This window comes from Acyrthosiphon pisum, chromosome A1 (genome assembly GCF_005508785.2).
Source record: "Acyrthosiphon pisum isolate AL4f chromosome A1, pea_aphid_22Mar2018_4r6ur, whole genome shotgun sequence".
Lineage (NCBI taxonomy): Eukaryota > Metazoa > Arthropoda > Insecta > Hemiptera > Aphididae > Acyrthosiphon > Acyrthosiphon pisum.
In genome coordinates, this window is record NC_042494.1 from 45,356,419 (window position 1) to 45,377,151 (window position 20,733).

General features: G+C 28.9%; 1 protein-coding gene across 2 annotated transcripts in view; it reads right to left on the reverse strand.

Annotated features, from left to right (window-relative positions):
- Nucleotides 1-20,003, reverse strand: part of LOC100166061 (rho GTPase-activating protein conundrum) — a 67,536-nt gene extending 47,533 nt beyond the window's left edge. The window contains exons 1-2 of one of the 2 annotated variants that reach the window (XM_029487126.1): nt 19,701-20,003; nt 11,126-11,190 (exon numbers count right to left, since the gene is read on the reverse strand). The gene's annotated coding sequence lies outside the window, so the exon portion shown is untranslated. The remainder of the gene's footprint in view (nt 1-11,125; nt 11,191-19,700) is intronic. The other variant, XM_001946439.5, reaches the window with a different exon arrangement.
- Between the last annotated feature and the right edge of the window lie 730 nt (nt 20,004-20,733).

Sequence of the window (20,733 nt, forward strand, 5' to 3'; positions counted from 1 at the left end):
AAATCGATATGTCATTCCCTCAAAAGTATTATTCTCTATCTTTTTTTTCATGGGTGACTTTACTCTAAGATTACTTAAACGCATAGAAACAATGATTTTGCGTAAATGCGTTTTGCCTATGTTGCGCGTGGGCCAGAGAGAGAAAACGAATTGTGCGCTGACATCCTCTTAATGCTCATATCGTCTCGGGAAGAATATGTTGTATATAAAGACGAACGTTTCACTGCACGTTTTCCGATATGGACACGATTTACTTCATGCATACAATTATTATTGTTTTCTGGCCGTACTTGATTGTGCCTTTTGTGGTTAATAACTCCCAAAATCTCCCAAAAAACTCTTTTCGTCGAACTCGCATATTTGCCAAAGACTAAATTGTGGTAATAGTATAATATAATAATATTATTGCCGTAATACGATATAATATATTGCCACGGAATGAACATTTTTAATTGTCAAATTATTATTATATTCAACCGCCCAAACCACCACTTCAATACGTATAAAATAATAATATAACACAAGAATTCATTTATAATTATACTGTATTACATCGTCATTATCGTGAAATGATAAAAACTTTCAAATTTTGACGAATGCCTCCGAATTATTAGGTACTCTGTGGATATATAAAACTGCAATGCAGCACAATAAAATATACACATCCGAAGACGACGGTATATGGATTACCACGGTCAAACAATATATTTAATTTCAAGACGAGCTTCAACCAAAATAAATTGCTACGTATTTTTGTGTTTATCGTGCTCATCAGAAGTAGGTTGTGTATAGATAATTCACGCATCACCCGCAAGTGTGCCTACATATACTTATGTACATAATATAATATATCAAATTATGTTTACTTCCTATTACGTCGTTATGGTCAGTTGACACGATTGTACTGTATTGAACGGTGACTGCAGGTGGTGTTAATTTCTGATTTTTTCATTTTTTTTTCATCCTATATCGTCCGAATGTCCAATGTATAAATAACGAATGTGAATTTTTCCGCCTCGGTCTATGGAATATCTAGGTCTCTATATTTATTGATTATGTGCACTTATACACAGTGATGTGAGAAAATTCGTTTTTCACGACCTACTTTTGGTTTCAATATACTAAACAGTAATAGTCCGCCAGTTCGGGAGCACTTCAACATCAGATCGGTTTCGATCGTCCGCAAGAGAAAAATATTAGTAAATAACGTATCTACTCAGAGCGCTTCTATCTTTCCGGTCAACTGTGTTCAAGTCATTAGTCATCACTCATTTGGGTACTCGTAATTCAATTGCGTCATGTTTTACATAATCGTGTGACTTATGTTCTTATTTGGTATTAAAAAATAATAATATAACATAATCTGGCGAATGGACTAAATGCAAATAATATCTATTTGTTTATTAACAATTGTTATACAGACAATAAAAGCCGATTACAGTCATCATTAAAAAGTTTATTTTATTGTACGTCTATAATATGTATTTAGAGATACGCCAATCAATTTTCCTCACTTATCTATACATGATGATTCTCCAATCATGCTAACCCCATCGTTTCGTTTATCATATAAATGTATTCAAATCCAGATTTTTGAAAATGTTAAGTAGTTACCTACTTAAGCCTTAAAGACCATAATATTTTCAAATAAATATAACCCCCTCATTATCTTGCAAACCCAAAAAGTTAAATAAATTTTCGTTCAAATTGATTTAACATGAATTAACCTGATTTAACAATTTATAGAAAAATGGTGATTTTCATTTGAAAAAAAAAACCTAACTATTTGAAAGTATAATCCTTAATCCTTAAGTATAATCTCAAAAATAAGAAGTTTTTAATCGAACAAATCATTAAAGAAAAATAGGGATGAGAATGCTTGATAAATCACTGTGTACCTACTTTGTAGAATTATTAACCTGTTTCTAACGAAATTATTATCCAGACATCCAGTAGGTATCTATAATATTTTTCTTCTATTTTGATCAAAAAACGTTTTTTTAAATTAGAAAATTATTGTTTGAAATGCGTTTTAATGTAATGTTTAACCATATCGTTAAAAAACTGTTCATTTTTTTTATAAACTATAATATTACCAATTACCGTGTAGTCCACAGTGCTAATAATAAAATATATTTAGTAGGTATGTTCAATTAACAATTTTATTGCTGTTGATATTAGTTTTTAACATAACATTTCTGTATATAATATTTTAGTAGACATTTAACATTCAGATAAAAATGAATAATACATAGGTAAATACTAAATATCTTATGATAGATATTTAAATACGTAAGTAATCTCTAGAAATTGAATTATGATAATTTGTTAGGTATGTTAAGTAAATTAACAATTATTTGACGATTTTACTTATTTGTATCTACCTATGAATTAATTAATTCATGTCTGATTGTACTGAAAATGTTCATAGACGAGAATACATTATTATATTTATATACATATAATACCTATAACAACTTTTCAAATATATTGAATACAAATTATATATAAAAAAAAATGATTGCAGTATTAGACATCCGTATAGAGGTAGGTATATGGGTGCATAGCTTAAGACACTACCTACTTATAAAACATGTCTGGTAGAATTAATTTATACTTGAAATATGATTTTATCCAGGGAAAGCGAACTCGAGTCGGTTTTAGAATACATTTCCGAAAAGTTAGTATCCAATCAACAAATTAAAATGTGTTAAATATTTTTACATTAATATGTTCTATTTTTTTTTGTATACGTAACAATATTATAGCTTACGAATAAAATAAATAACATATCATATATATCTTTCACTTGACTGAAACATAGGTAGCCGCCATCGACCGAAAAATAATTACTAGTCCCCGTGTATTTTAAAACGTAATTGCTAATGTATTAAATTGTTCCACTGCGTGATTACATTGGATACAAAAGCGAAATTTCAAAAAAGAGCGACACTCTATAGAGTGTATACACCCAGCAAAGTTACATCACATTGAATATTAACCGTCAAAGGACGATCAACGTTAAAACATTTTCGAACGCAATCGTCGAAATCATTACCAATTCATATTTGTGAGGGGGGGGAGAGATAAAATCGATCGTAGGAAATAATTTTCCGGCCATGGGCCAGTTAATGCGCCTGTACCTAATACAATTTTAGCATACATTCAATAATATTTCGCTAATTTTGTTTGTAGAGGACAATATACGAACTATTTGTTCTAATATTTATACCAAAACGAATTCGATTATATTAGGTTAGCTGCAATAATATATATTTTGGCCAAGTAGAATTTATTCTTAGGTTATTTGAGTTTTTGGCACTCTGCACCTAACCATCTCTCAAACAGGAACTTCTTAAATTGGCCATGTAGTAACACATTATTTTATTATTGAATTTCAATAACAAACACCTAAGTCTGTTGTCTTGAGCTTGTTACTTATCACTTGATATACAAACTAAGGCATCGCTATATAGCACTCACGTCACGACATACACGTACATTATACCTATATTACCATATTGGTAATATTATATATTTATATTATTATTACGATCGATCGGAATAAAATATCGAACCCGGCTTAGATGGTTGGGTCGCGCTCGTGGATATTTGACGGAATAAATGCTATAAATTTATAAATACACGTTGAGACAATTATTGTGATTGTAATAACGATTTAGATATGAGCGCGTGCGTCATATCGGTAATTTTCAGTACGGGAAGTAGGTACTGTATCACCCGTATCGGACGATACGCGGTAAAACCAACTTACCCTCGTATTCTCTAATTAATGACACTCGTATAATACCTCAAGTACCGTTGCGGCGTTGCTCGATTCGCGCACGGAAATCGCTCGATTTGTACCTATCCTATATAGTAATAATATTATACGAGAAATCATTTAATTTCACTTTTTTACGATTAATTAGTTTTCGGATTTACGAGAAATGACACGAAATTACGATAAACGGTAAAAAAATACTCGCTGCACACTTCACGGACTCGTAAACCCAAACCTTTGTCGATATTGTTCGAAGTTTTTTTTCATTCATATTTTTCAGGTCTATTATATTTTCATGCCACCGCCGTCGTGTCTTATAGTCACTAAGATATTCGGGTAATTTCGCATTACAAACGAACTATAAATCTGTCGTGTTTGTTCCGGTGTGACGGTAAAACACATGTTTTTTTCGCATTTTTCCTTTATTGTTTTTACCGACCATTCGTCGGCGTCTTACGAGTTACGACCGCGACGTGCTTTATCGCCGATAATAACATGGCCGCGGGCCTGCAGATGATAATAATAGTATAATATTATATTGTTGCGTGTATGATGATAATATGTTATATTGTAAAATATCGTTTTTACTTTTGTTTTTTCACAATGTTTACCATAATCATTGCGTTTGTGCACCGTCGGAGATTTTTGCGTTCTGAAAACAGTAGCGTTGAAAATTACGATTGTTTAGCAATAATATCAAAACATCGTGTGAATAATCGGTATAAACTAGGAAAAAAACTCGATGGTTTAGTTCATAAATCGGATTAATCGTATCGTAATCGATTAGCGGTAAGGGCCAATGACTGTAATATTATTATAGCTCAAATAGGTACCTACACAATATTATTTTAATGTTTATAGAACATACTACATAGAAACAACGATTTTCCTTAACATTTCAAATTATCAAATTACGCACAAATGAACAAACCGCAAGGTCGTATTGACGGTTTGGAAAGCGAAAATCCTGTTAAATCATAACTGGAAAAGAAAATGTAGATCACTATGGTAAAGTGGCAACCGACAAATTACGAAACAATAATGTATAATATTATTATGTTATTGATTAACGAATTCGATCGGAGTGTTTAAATTTGTTGCACATATTGCATAATATTAAACATATGTCATGGTGATTGGCCATCTAGTCCTAGTTTTGAATCAATGTGTCTACAATGTTATTGACGAGGTTATTGATAATGACATAATTGAATAAATATTATAAAACCAAAATAATAAAACGAATGTATTCAAATGCATATTGATATTATACCCAACAATGTAAAATGTTTAACACAAATTGTATTAATACATATTGTGGTACAATATTTATTATATAATATAGGTTTATGTATAATATTATTTAATTTTTACTATATTAAATATATGTAGGTACTCAATTGGTTAAACTTGTCTTATTTACAGGTTATGCAAGTAAATTTTTATAAAAGCAACAAGTATTGCCTCAAAAATAATATTAAGAAACATATACTTGGGGGGTAGTATTCGCTATACTTTTGAAAAGTACTAATTATTCCATTGAAAAATACTATTTGACATTTGTCAACACTGGCCAAAAAATTATAATGATAATAGAGTTAAGACGTAAAGTTCTATGATATTATTATATATTGATATTTATGATTTTGTGTTTAGTGTTATATTAGAGATATTTATTTTTTAAATATTGAATTCATTTATTGTAGTATAACATAAGTGTTTGGTAAGGTTGTGACTTGTGGTTGGCCACAAAAAAAGCGAAATTAATATTAACGATTTTCAATCTGTACAGTGTACACTGTACCTATTTATGTTATAATGTAATAAGAATCTTTTTTATATTATATACTTAATGTTAAACAATCCTTTAATTATTGTAATTTCATTTTATAGTTACATAACATTCATATTTAAGATTTTGTGATATTATATGCAGTAAATTTGTAATTATATTTAAAACATAAAGAATTTTTAATTAAATTGCATATAGTTATATTAATATATATTAATTATTAATGAAGAATGATTTTTTTAGATTTCAATTCAACCATATGAAACTTATGAACAATCCATCTTAGATAGTTATAATGTCTGTATTGATTACCCACGTCTCTTATCGATTCAATTATGTATAGCTTATTAAATGCATTAAACTAAATTAAAAACCTATCTTATATGATTACACTAATCTTAGATCATATACTGATCATATATGATCTAAGACACTAATAATGTACTATCAAAAAACGTATGAAGTATATAGTAAAAGTATATCGTATAAAGTAAATACAGTTAAAATATTTTGTACTACTACAATAAAGCCGTTAGTTAATAATTATACCTATATTATATTATATTATATTATATTATATTATAATAGTGTAGTTGTACACCCTGTTTGTTTTAAAAAAGTGTTACATCAGTGTACACTTTCTTCACACTGACCCAAGAGCTGGTGTAGGTGATTGTTATCATTTCTTATCAGCGAATATAGTTGATTCTGTATTGCAGCTGATTGATCTACACCAAAAACGTTTGTTTTAAAAACATGATTTCTGATCACACCCCTTACACTTTCCCCTGATACTACACTAATTAGTGTACACTTTTTTTTCAAAACGAACAAACCTATTAAGACGTAACGATAAGGACAATTTCCAATATCATTCAAGATATAAAAGGAGTATAGATAATTTTAAAATATATGTCAACCACGGACTAAGATATAATATATATATCTCAGGCCGTGAGTCAACATAAATAATATAACCATTTTATTTCGCCATGGAAAAGCCATAGATAATAGATAGGTACTCTATTTATTATCTATGGGTAGAGCGCATGCTACCTGCTGACGCTGGTAGATGGTAATCTGTGATACGAGAAGATAATAATAATATAGTCATTCATTCTAAATACTCTTTATAAAGCCGGTTAGAATCTTAGAATCTTACTCAAGTATAAGATGGCTCAATAACCCTGATTGCTAATTTAAAACATTAATGGTCCATATAAAACGTAACCTAGTTAAAGTGCTCATTAGTTGTACACATGAACACAATATGATGGCCACATGACTGCATGCATAGGTATTGTGCCGCAATAAAATGACACAGACAAAACACACTAATATTTCATAGATTTGATTGGTGTTGTTAGTTTGACAAAGACATAGAACAATAATAATTCAACAGATTTGTGAAAAACGTATACGAATATTATAGCAGGTAGGTAGGTACTTACCTATAATTTAGAAACACGACGACTGCACACGTACACACGTATTTAAGTACACTGCATAATGCACGTACATTGTACATATTATATATATATATAGATGGTATACCAACGTACCATTATGATGGTATAATATATTATTATTATGTATGTCCCATGTATATTTAGACGCAATTGACGCGTCACGAAAAATGTCAATAATTCTAAATGTGTAATCACAGGAAAATGTTTGGTTATCTATTTCGATTAAAAACTAGGTGCATGCGAGGTATTTTTTTTTTTACTTAATTTGTTTATACAAAACCTTATTACTCATGCGGCCGATGAGTAATATATCGCTCGTCACAAAAGTATAGGACGAAGACCACTCCACCCTAATGTTCTTCGTATTCACGAGGGTCATCACACACTTGTAATGATATACCGTATGAGAAAAAAACAAGATAGACGACGACGTCGGAATGTAAAAAACCGGCCTAGACGTTTGATTCCTGTTAAAAAAAACCCTTTCCGTGTAATATATCCACTCGAAAAATGAGAGGTCGGGCAATGCTCATTGGTGTGTTATAACACCGAAAACGAGTAGGTATATGCCTACATAAAATATACAGATGATGGTCATTTGAACTGAGATCCAGCCGATATAATATCTTTACACGTTCAGACGACTTTAGATTCTCGTTTACGCCATAAACAACGCAACCTTACGTTGGTCTCGCTTGGTCATCGTTTCTGAATTATATTTTACTATAGGTAGGTACTAGGTACCCGAACGACGTACGCAGCTCGCTTTAAATCTATATACAAATATAATATAATATTATATTGTTATAATGTTATATATATTATATTATTACGTATATTATATACTATAATAACCAAGTGTAATATTTTTTTTGTCAGAATGGTTTTTTTTTATACTTAAAAATAAAATAACAAAAAAATTGTATTACGATGGTTTGAAAAAAAAAAACAAAAATCGCCTTAAAAATTGTAGGCGTTATGACGATGAATAGCGATCTATGTTGAATTAATTATCACACGTACATACATAACTGATCGAGTTCTTGCAGGTTATATGATGTGTGACAACCGAAATTCGGCCACGGCGGTGAACAAAACCATTGTCCACCGTCGTGGTACTCTCATCGGATACGGTCACGTACCTATATGTACCTACAACGCTGTCTGCCCGTCATCCCCGACAACTCCTATAGGTAAAACCAGTAAAACATTAGGCGGGAAGTGCAGTGTCCTACAGACCTAGACAACAGCTAGACGATTATTATTTTTAAGCGTTAAGTAATTTTCCGGATGATGGGTAAAATTGTATGTGAGTTGACTGTTGAGTGACTATCAAAATCAAAAGAGAATATGGTAAATCAATAACAATATCCGTTTTCAATTTATTTCCTATGCCAAATTATTATACGCGTGACAAGGAAAATATAGGAAAATTACGCTATTATAATGTACCTACTTAAAAACTAGAAGTCAACCAGATTTTCAGCAACTAAATAACAATCAACATTACCTATATAAAGGCCTGTGCAAACGATTAAAATAATATCTAATATCTAACAAATATTTCATATTTTCTTACATAAGTTACACATTCATGTAAATAAACGATTTAAAAAAAAAAAAGTTACACATTATAAGTACATAAGTACATACGTGATACTGCAATTTGAATAACTAAAATATGAGCCGTTTTAAAAATTACACAGGACACGATATAATAATATTAGTTTTGTCCTTAAATTTGTTTATCACGTCAAGTAATATTTTAGTCGAACCAAAAATGTATATTATAATTTACAGTTATGATTATTTCTTAAATACAAAATTGCTCAAGACCTAGATGTGATAACGCAACAACCACATAAAGCGTACCTATGTCGTACATTCATAATTTCAGAATGACTTACACGTTTGAATAATGAAAAAATTAAAATTGTATTATAATTTATAACCGATTGAAAAATAAAATGTAAACGTTGATATAAGTACATAGAGTTAATAGGTATATTTTATCACGAGAAATTAAAAAATTATATTGTAAATCTGTTACAAACATTAACAATTCTGGAAACATACCAATATTTTAAATAATAAATACCAGCGGGTTAGGGTCAAGACCACATCCAAACAGTCGTCAAACATGTTCATGAAAACGATGGTTTTTTTTATATGTAAAATAGACCGATGAAGTATAGTTCGACCTCTGGAATTTCGAATACGTTTCTGAGCAAATTAAACAGATTTATTTTTGAATAAAACATCTGAATAGCATCTACCTATACCATAAAGAAATAATTCTCTAATTTTTAATGTGAAAGTAATAATAATATAATCAATATCTTTTTGAGTGTTATAATATCGCAACGATAATAATGACCTCATGAACAATATTATTCTTACTTACATTATGTAATTAAACTTACATCGAATAATAACAATTAATGTCATTATACAAATATGCATAAAAGTCGTGAAATATTATATAGGTAGGTAGTTAACATACAATACTAACAATGCCACTACATGACACAGTATACCTAGAATACCTATATTCTGAAGCTGTAGTTATAAATATTAATATACCTATATAATCTATGAGTACTAATACTCAAATTCTTTTCAAAGTAGGTTCATTAAAAAAATTATGTTTCAATGTAGATATAGGTAATATAAATTATATGAATAGGTATATAATATAATAGTATAATACAAGTTTACAACTGCATATTATGTTGTTATTTTTCTTCAAAAAGGCACATTTAATGCATTTAAGTAATCGAACTTTGAATACTTGTTTTAAATATTTATCCATCATCTACCTACAATACAACTATTATATAATAATTGTATGCAATTAAATATTTTGTCATTTCTAGATTATAAATAACATATTAACACGATCATTGTATGTTCAGTTTTAATTTAAAATTACGATCCACGAAATTAGTAACAAAATAAATAATAGAAAAAATAAGCAAATAAAAAACAAAATAAAATTATTCAACACAAATCAATATAATCAATAACAATGATAAATATTTAAAACACAATTTAAATACTTTACATCATTGTGCCATACTTATATATCACATACAGCATAAAAAAAAATGCTTGTACATTAAAATAGTGTTTAAACTTTAAAGTTTTAAACTGATTAATTAATTTATAAACATAGGTACAATACTACAGTTCTACTTAATGAAATTTAACCCACACCATATATTAGTTCACTTTTATGTTGTCAAAATATGATGGAAAATGGACAACCATGAATTCGTGATTTAATTGTTAAATAGATTGGCAATATGTGCGATCTGATGGTCTTTGTGTTCCTGTCATCGCACTTAGTATACGGTTTCCCTAGTACTTATTTTGAAAGGTGACGTGATACTTTGAATTCATACTGGTTTGTATGTATCAATGTTTAAATAAATTCTATTTTATGATTAAAATAATATTTAAAGACTTAATGAATATCCATAGAGTATTTGGGCTAATGCTCAATCCAATTTGCAAGACAAAGCGAAACTCAATAGTGAATAATCGATTTAGAAAATAAAATATCTCCTGCTGAACCACACATAGACAAGACAAGCACCTAAATTGCGGTTAAATCGTTCGTTACCACTGTGACCACAACAATTTTGTTTCATTTTTCATGCTGCTCCCCAATCCTACTGTGGGTCGGATTTAACCAGTTAGTGTCATCAATCACAATTTAAGAAATCAGATCACTGGATCAACCAATTTTTTCATTATAATGATTACTAGTGAATATAGAATAATCCGAAATATGTCGTGTTATTGCAGAAAAAATATTATTCTTTAGATGCATTTACCAAAAAAAAATGAAAATGATGGATCATTTTTCGCACTATATATTGCTATACCTTATTATCACGTTTAAGTCAAAATACGCTTGTTGTGTGATACCTACTTAAATCGGTATACCGTAACACGTCAAGTATCATGCGTTATCTTTATTGGGAGTTTAAATATTTGCTAACGATTATATAAAGTTTTATGGTTAGTCATTGGCGGCTACTGTGACTGAATTAGACATGCGTTTTAATAGTTTACCTGCAAAGTGCCCTATTCGAAGTTTGAAATTCGATGAAGAACGTGAGAAAAATGTTGTTGATCATCTGTCAACAATAATTGTATTATATGTAGACTATATATTATAGTATGATGGCGGATGATAACTGAATACTGTGATAAAATAAAAAATTACGCAGAGAAACATTATAACATTTTATATTCAAATGACTTTTTAAACTGTAATGGAATATTTTAAATAGGTATTTTATTTATTATTTAGAGAAATCACAATTAAAATTAATTACGAATAAAAACACACGATTTATTTTTGTTATAAATACTATTAACATATTTTCCCTATTGTATGTATACATTTCAAATTGAAGAAAAATTATAATCAATTTGTATCTTAGTATAAACATTTTTAATTTGTTGTATATACATAATAATATTATATTATTCATATCTGAATTTGGCTTGTAGCATTCAAAATTATAATCACGTCCAAAGGGAATGCCTAAAGAACAATAACTGTACCCTTCACTCACATGCTTGCTATTATAATAATAAAAGATTGATCATCCAGCTAAAAATGTGCGTGTGACACAATTTTATGGTTAGAAGCTAAAGAACGCGGTGTGTATTGTCTTCAAGTTCGTGCCTAGTATTGCAAATGCATTTATGGTCTCCCATATTATACACCGAAACACAGAGAAAATACTAATTCAAATATAGTTGATAATATCAAATACAAGCAATAGTTATTTTGTAATACTAAGTTTTAATTAACGTGTTATACAATAAATATAAACAATCTTTGTGGTTTGATTCAGCTTTTTTAGTATATGCAAGCATGGATAATGGACATTTAATACAAACTTAAGATAAACAATTAAAAATTCACAACAAATTAAAATTATTAATAATTTCAAAGCGGGGTACATATTGCAGAGAAGGGTAAATACAGACAAAACAACACAAATGAGTTGTTAACACTGAGACAATAAATAATTTATTTAATAAAAAAGAAAGTTAAATCAAAATGTGGTAAATCGTATAATAGCGTATGAGTAAAAATGTCGGTATCAAAAATAAAAATAACTAGAAAAATATAACTTCCTTTGTTCTATAAGTAATGATTTATTTGACCTTGAAATCATCTATTACTTCAATTTGTGATCTATAATAATCACTTCAAGATCAGGCCCTCGGCATATTTGTATTAAAGTATTAAACCTCAGGCCTCAGGGCCAAGTTGTAAGCTGTGAATGAAACGTCTCTTTTATTAAATAATAAAAGACCCACGTAAAATAAAGACTATCTATATTTAAATTATAAACTACAGTAAAATGAGATCGAATATTAGGGTTGACAAGAGTTCAGAGAGAAAGTGTTAGAAAATTAATATAACATAAGACACGATTTTATTATTTTGGTAATAAAATTAAAAACTTATCGAATCCTTTTAAATAGGAGTAATCAATAGACAATAATCATTCATCAATAAGTGAATTATTGTTTTTAAATCTCAGTACCTTAAAGTTTTCTGCGGGATTTCGGCAATGTTTTTCAAATTTAAAAATTACTAGAATATTAAACAAATTGTCTCCCTTTTACTACCACATGGCCCATCTGAATTAAATTTTTAACATGGATAGGAGATGTTCTAGTGACTACGTCATAAGACTTTTTGTGCTTTTCTTAACGTCTTAAGAATAAGCCATAGTTAAATCTGCAATTTTTCGAAAAGACTTTACCATCTACTTGTCCGCGTTAAATAACTACGTTAGTTATAGCACAGCAAATAAGTGCATAACCCATAGTGTACAAGTCAGTAGTGTCATTACATCATCATTAGGATCTACAGTGATGAAGATTAATCTGCTTTTGAAGATAGACACTTTCGCTTACGAAGAGATGTTGTATGGAAAATTTAAGCAGTGCACGAATAACGTTAGGTAACAACAGAGAATCAGGAAAACATTAAACTATTTGACATTGAGTGAATATAATTTAATTCGATGGCTTTTGTCTAAATTAAACTGATTTCATAATAAAAGGACATTAACATTAAACCATAGACATTATTTTTAAAATCTATTGGTACTTATGAAGAAACGTTTCCACAGTTCCACAAATAAAATATTCTGTATGTTGCTCACAACAATTTCTGTATGACGTTCAAAAAAAGGTCATATTTATTTAATTTATAAAGTCATAGGGATATTATGTTTGTTATATAAAACCACTGAATTGAAAAAATCAAAATACTTTTCCGTTGATAAAAATCTAATATACAGATTAAATTACCATATTGCAATATTGAATGCAATATTAATATTTGATAAAATATGGAAAATGAAGAATTTATTATTTCCTATTAACATTAAATTGTATAGTTATCATTAATTTTTATAAAAATAATCCATAGATATATTTCAATATAATTAATAATAATAATATTATTCTAGTTCACATAAACGACCCAAATTCTTATTATATGTTTTAGTTTGATTAGGTATGTTACATATTATGTACCTATTATACTTACATAGTACATTGTATCATACTAGTCAAAAATCTATGGTACAAGATATATTATATGAGTATCCAAATGTATACCTACATAAAATTCGAATAGAATCAACGATCGTAAACTGCGCCTGCACCACATCGATTATTTTTAGTATATAAAGTGCGCTGATAAATCAATAATATACTTCTAAACAATATACAACTAATTTAGTTATACAATGATGTATTTTTTCTGTCTCCAACGTCACCTATTGGAGAAGTAAAAACTTAGATTAATTTTAGTCTGTTTAAAGGAATTGAATATTTTTTTTTTAAGTTTTTACAATAATTTTTAATCAAAAAGCTCGAAAAAATTTAGTACATGATTAGTGATTACACAAGTTGCTTTTATAGAAATTTTAAAATTGTAATATATAAATATACATAGTGATGTTTTCTAGACATTAATTGTTTAAATTTTACGAAATTGTACATTTATATATTATATGTTAATGGTTTTTTCAAAAATTAGCCTAACCTACAAATACACCAACTGAAAAATAAATTACTAATAGCAATACATTTACATATATAAAAAAAATATCCTTAGAAATATAGCCATCTCTGCTTAGATCGTTTTTCGTATGCATTGCAATAATTTATAATTTAATTCAAATTTAACTCATTTATTACAGTGACCTACTCAATTACGAGATATATTTGATAACTACACGTAGTTACATAAAATAATAATAAATTACATTATTTTACAATTTGTTTTTTTAAAACTGGAAAATTGTCATGTTATTACAATATATCTTACAAATTTACCATTTGTTTTTGTAAAACTGATGTGTACGTTTCCACATTGCTCAGTTTAAATATATAGATAAGTACTAACTTTCAATATTTAAAAATATTGTATGTTAAAACTTAAGAATGAACTATCATTAAAGGAACAAACTTGAGTTATGACAACAGACTTCTAACTACTGCAGACAGCGTTATAATCGGGATTATTTCGATAGCCGATATAGATGGGATTTTCTGATTCAAATCTATTTAACATCTATTAACATTATCTATAAAATCTATTAACATTCGACCTTTTTCAAGATTATGAATCTACTAGCGCAGATTACACAGTACCTATAATAATTATATCCAACTTTTTTCTTACCGGTTATTTTAGTGCAGGTTACATATTGTGCTCAACTCTCGTATAACTAACGAATGTTTTAACAAAGTATTGAATTCAATAATGGATATAGGTATTTTGCTATTACTTCAATAATAGTTGTTATATCGGGCATATGCGAACTTCATATTAGAAAATAGAACAATAATTGTAGTGATAACAATTTACTTATCCATTTTATAATTCAAAATATTACTAAAATATTCGAAATTTATACGAAAATTAATACCATAACACATTAAGGAAAGTAAAAACTGTACAGACTCGCGCATAATTATTGCATGCTACAGGTACCTACCGTATACTGCTATACCTCTATAGTATGTAAGATGTACTTAACGACTCACTGTTGTTAAATAATTGCTAGACTAAATTATTCAGATATTATACGAAATACAAGCTTTGTAAGTTAACATATAATATAACTATTTTCACTAAATAATGTTTACCAGTTACCACTAAAATAGACTAGAAAATATAATAATAATTATTAAACCATCTATTTTTTTCATTACGACTTTAAAATGTTATAAAAACAATATAAATAACAAATATAATGACGTTATATCACTTTTGACTTTTAAAATTTCTAATGTTAAGTAAACAGTTTCACTTTAAGTGACAATTAGATAAGTCCTTGAAATTAATTTATTGACCATAGACACTTAGACATCCAACTGTCAACAAAACCATATCGGTTTCCTGAAGGATTGTATAATAGAATAGAACAGAACATAAATTAAACAATTTAACATAATATAATGAACTAATAAAGAGTCCTTCGTATAATTGTGCGAAATAAACGCTTTAATATAACCTATTCATCAAATCAAAAGAAATATTGAAGTTTTGCTAAACTAAGCTGTAATATAACCTTCAAAATAGTTCGGTATGGATACAAATTAATTTTAAAGTACCTACGTACCTACGTAATGCATGAACGGACAATTATTGATTAATAAAAAAGTGGTTATTAATTTATTACTTATTTCCTTATCTAAAAAGTAAAAGATCAGGAAAAACATCGATAAAACATTTCATGGAAAAGACCAAAAATGTTTTGCATAATTAATTCCTATTTGCTGTAATTGAAATAAAAGTGTTTATACAATATTTGTTTTCAATCTACGAGAAAAGGTGAAATCAGTTCCATGTGACAAATTTCAATAATACAACTAAATTAAAGTATAGATAATACTGAGGAAACTTTTTTTTATCTACATCCGCCATTTAATTACCGTTCCGTGCAATTGAGCTCGAATCTATGCTGTTTTATTCTCCCTCTCTATCAGTGGAGTAATTAAAAGAGTCCGTTCCGGGGGTGGATATCAGCAATACCTATATAGATATATATTGATGTTTCAATATAGTATAAAAATATATTTAAATTATTTATAGTTTATAGTTTATACCTATATTTTAAATATAAAATATTATATTATATTAACACTCTAACAAAATTCTTAAACAATTATTTTCAAAGGAACATAATATATCAATAAAAAATAATTATATTAAACATTGATAAATATTAATATCATTGAACGTGTTTTAGTTAGACAAAAATATTTATTTTCAATTTTGGTTGAGTGATAATAAATAGTTATACGATATCAATTAATATGATATTAAGTAGGTTATTAAGATAATATTATATAATGAATATATAATTAATAAATTATAAAAAAATAAATTACAACATAATATTTTAAGTTTTATAATGATGAATTAACAACAAAAAATATATTTTATACCTTTTTGTTCAAGGCAATTACGATCATCAAACCGTTATTTTTTGATTTTATATCGTTATAATTTCACATTCAGAAGTTACACTTTTAAGGACATTTCGAAAGTGATTGATGATTGTCAAAAATGAAGTAAATATGTAACCATATTAACAAAATTTCAAACTAAATAAATACATAGGTATGTATTTAAATGGATAGAGGAAAATATGAAAATAATTACCAGAATAAATATTCAAACAAATTTGTCTGAAAAAATTTAAACAATAATCACTTAAGTAATTGTCAAATTTTAGTATTATAATAGCCAATATTTTATAATCATGAAAACTGTAGTTAAAAAATGAATTGAAAAATATCATTTCTACTTCCGACCGGTTTCTGTAATAAGATAAATATTTCGCAGAAAACAAATTATAGTTTCATATACCTATCTAATTGAATAATACGAATTAAATGTAGGTACTTTTTTATGTATAGCACTTTTTAATAATAATAAATACAATTATGGTAAAAGTACTACAATAACAGGTCATTAATGATTTTACAAATCCTTGACCCAGTTGAATGTGTAAGAAATATATATGTACGCATTGCGGATCAAACTCATCACCTCTTAACTCTATTGACTAGTTCTGGTTAATTAATCGTATAGAATTCCTCCGTGTTACCACTTAATAGATAAGATACTCAAATAGGAAAAAAGAGAGAGAATGAAATTACTGGTGATACCTAGTCATATAGTGTAAAGGAAGGGGTCGAGATTTTAGCGGTTTGCATATGTATAACTTTAAGGTCAGGCAACAGGTTACAAGGTGAATTCCACTCTTATACGTATAACATATATAATATACAATATACATAGACATATAATATTATATAGTACCCACCTAATGATTACAATAATAATAACAACACCGGTTAGATTTCAGACCCGCAAAATATAGAACCGTGTACACTGAATAAAATCGAACGACTGAACCAGAATGCATTAATGCAGACGTTTAAGTCTCTCGTCAGTCATCAGTCATCACCCACGTATCATTCTACAGACAAATCATCAGTTGATTAAACTTAAATCAAATAAACGTCCATGACAATACTAAAATCCTAAGTTTTTAGGTGTATCAACTATCAATTATATACTTTATAAAACAATCGTATTAAACATCTCGATAACCTTACGCAGTTCGATTTACATTAATCACAAATGGATTTTATATAACAACAGTTACAAGTACAAATGCACGATTTTCTCCAAAATTTGTCATTTGAATTTATTTCCACAATAATAAGCTCATAATTTAGCTCAAATTTGTGTGCAATTAAGTTCTAAGGAGGCAGTAAATTTTAGATACCTAACATTAAATAATATATGCCTGTGATATTAATGTTGTTTTATACAATTTCACGCTACGCACGTACTCAGTGGGTGTAAAAAGTCTCAAATATTAAATCAAGACAATTGTCTGTTGTTAACCTACTCTACTATATATTATATTGTATAGAAAAAAATTCAAATAAAAAAAAAACTTGCAGTGGGCGCTTAACATGTATATATCCACATCTACATGAGATTACTCACTTAGATTAAAATATGTATTTACTATATTTGTTATGGATTAGAAAAAACATGTTTCAAATACAAAAAATCTGTTATTTCACCCACATTAACCTTGTATAAACAGTATAGCACCACTTTAAATTACAATTATAATCTCATACACAACAATCATTAATTAGGAATTTAGAACAAATCTCGAAAACTCAGAAAAATCATAACTCAAGTTTAAACACACGCATTTAACTATGGGTAGACGGGTAGTATTTCGTTTATTATTTAAGAATATAGGTATATTTACAATCTTTGTTGCGAAGCGTTATAAGCAAATTAGACAACATTACATACATAATATACAACAATGGCACATGTAAGGAGGGAGGCCTCCAATCCAGTGATAGAATCCAACGTTGAATTAACTACTAAGTATTAATTTAACTAATTAGCCATACATCCTTAATTTAACAGTCCCTTGAATAGGTAATTTTTTTAAAAGTTAAAATATGTCATTGAATCTCAAAATTTTTAACTATAAAAATATATACATACTTTATGTAAACAACGTGTTACTAAGTTCAAAGGAAGAACCATCATGTCTTCTAAAATATATACCTACCAGATTTACCTTCTTTCGGCTTAAATTGATAATGATAATGAATGTAAGGCAGAACAAATATATATACGAGGACGCAATAAATTATTGCTTTGGATTTGATTTTACTTTTTAAAGTACCTATAGAGTATCCACTATCCAGTATCCCTTCTATTAATTAAATAGGGTGTCTAGATAATAATTTTAGCTAAAACTGCTTTAATAATCAATATTTTTTACAAAAGCTATTAGATCAATCAAAATGATGATTAAATAGGTATTTGAGTATTTCATTAATACTATTAACTATTAGAAAAATTTTTTTTTGTAATAAATACCACAATCAATTTTTGAATTCAATAACTAAATGATAAACTCAAACGTATCATACACACGATTATTGAAAGTGTATAACGTGTAACGACTGTCAACATTCATAAAACTTCAATGTAAGCATATCGAATTACGTTCAATGCCTGTGCGGAAATTTCAAGGGTAATTATTAGTATATTATTTCTTAACGGGGACAGTGAGCTAATTAAAATGTACCTATTTGTTTAAACGTCCCGCAAAATGTGCTCAGACATTGAATGATTTGAATGTTTGTGAGAAGTATGACGAATATGTGCTATTGTAGGTTCCTTGAAGGAAAAATTACTGTATAGGGATTAACACGATCTTTAATAAAATTGTTGATTTGTGCTGGACGAATGGACGATATTCTTATCGATATGCAACACATGATTGTGGAATACAGATTTAGGCTATTTTAGACCACAGAAAAACGTACTTATAGCCTATAGGTATGTACCGTGACATAAGCACATAGCAATGTTTTATAAGTATAGGCAACAATAATGGTCTGACCCCAACCATGGATGTAATTGACAAATGTATTGGTTTCAGTGGTTTCAGTGACCATGTACGACTATGTACATTGCGTATTTATAGGTATGTCGCTGATTTGGGTAGGTTTAAGTACTATAGGTGCATGTACTCACTTGTTATACGGTGCGGGACGCAGCGAACCCGCTGGTCTTTCGACCGATCACTTTTTACGCATTTGAATTCGAACACGGGTTGGAAAAACTCCAGTTTCGAACCTTCCGGATGGAAAATTAAGAAAAAAAAACGTAACCGTAACGTGGTATTATGTAAAATAAAAAACGTTTACGATCAACAAACACAATCCGAAAACGAAGTCTAACGAACGGAACGCGCGCGCGACGACGACGACACAATCGATACGCGAACAACGAACACTCGGTACGGAATGCGGCCACCGACTAAGCGGCAAGCGCGTAATGTAATGTGGTGTGTGGCATGTGTACCACCGCCGCCGCGCCGTCGCCACCGCCGCCACCGACGTTCAACAGGTTCAGATATATTCAGGTTAAGATGGGCACAGCCCACGGGAGTTCGGGCGACGGGTCGGGACGAAATCCACGAGGAAAAAAAAACAAAATCATATACACATACCTATACAACGATTTAGGAAGGTATAATATTATTATTATGTATGTGCCTGTGTATGCCTGCATGGCCGTATAGCTGTAGTACCTATATATAATAGTATAATATTATGTTATAAAGGATCCTTATTTATCCTGTAAATACGCCGCTTCGAGTGAAAAACGAGTTTGGGGGAAAAAAAATATAAAACGAAAGAGAGAAAACTGAAAGACACAATAGAAAAACAGCCCTACACCACGCGACGATAAAAATAAATTAATGTGTATATAGCGCAAGGGTCGTTTTCGTTGAATTGCAGCAACTATAATATATATAATATATAATACATCTAATGTCTATACTAATAGCAGTCAGCTGTGCAGGCCCTGCACCCATATAATATAATATATAAGCTTTATTTGTATTATTATAATATAGTACCTATATGTGTGCGATACACTTTTATAGAGGCTTATAATGCCTAAAAAGGGAAGGGACCAAGGGGATGATAATTGCTGTACCCGTCATGCGAGTATATAACACGATGGACTATTATACGTGTTACCTATACTATACAGATTA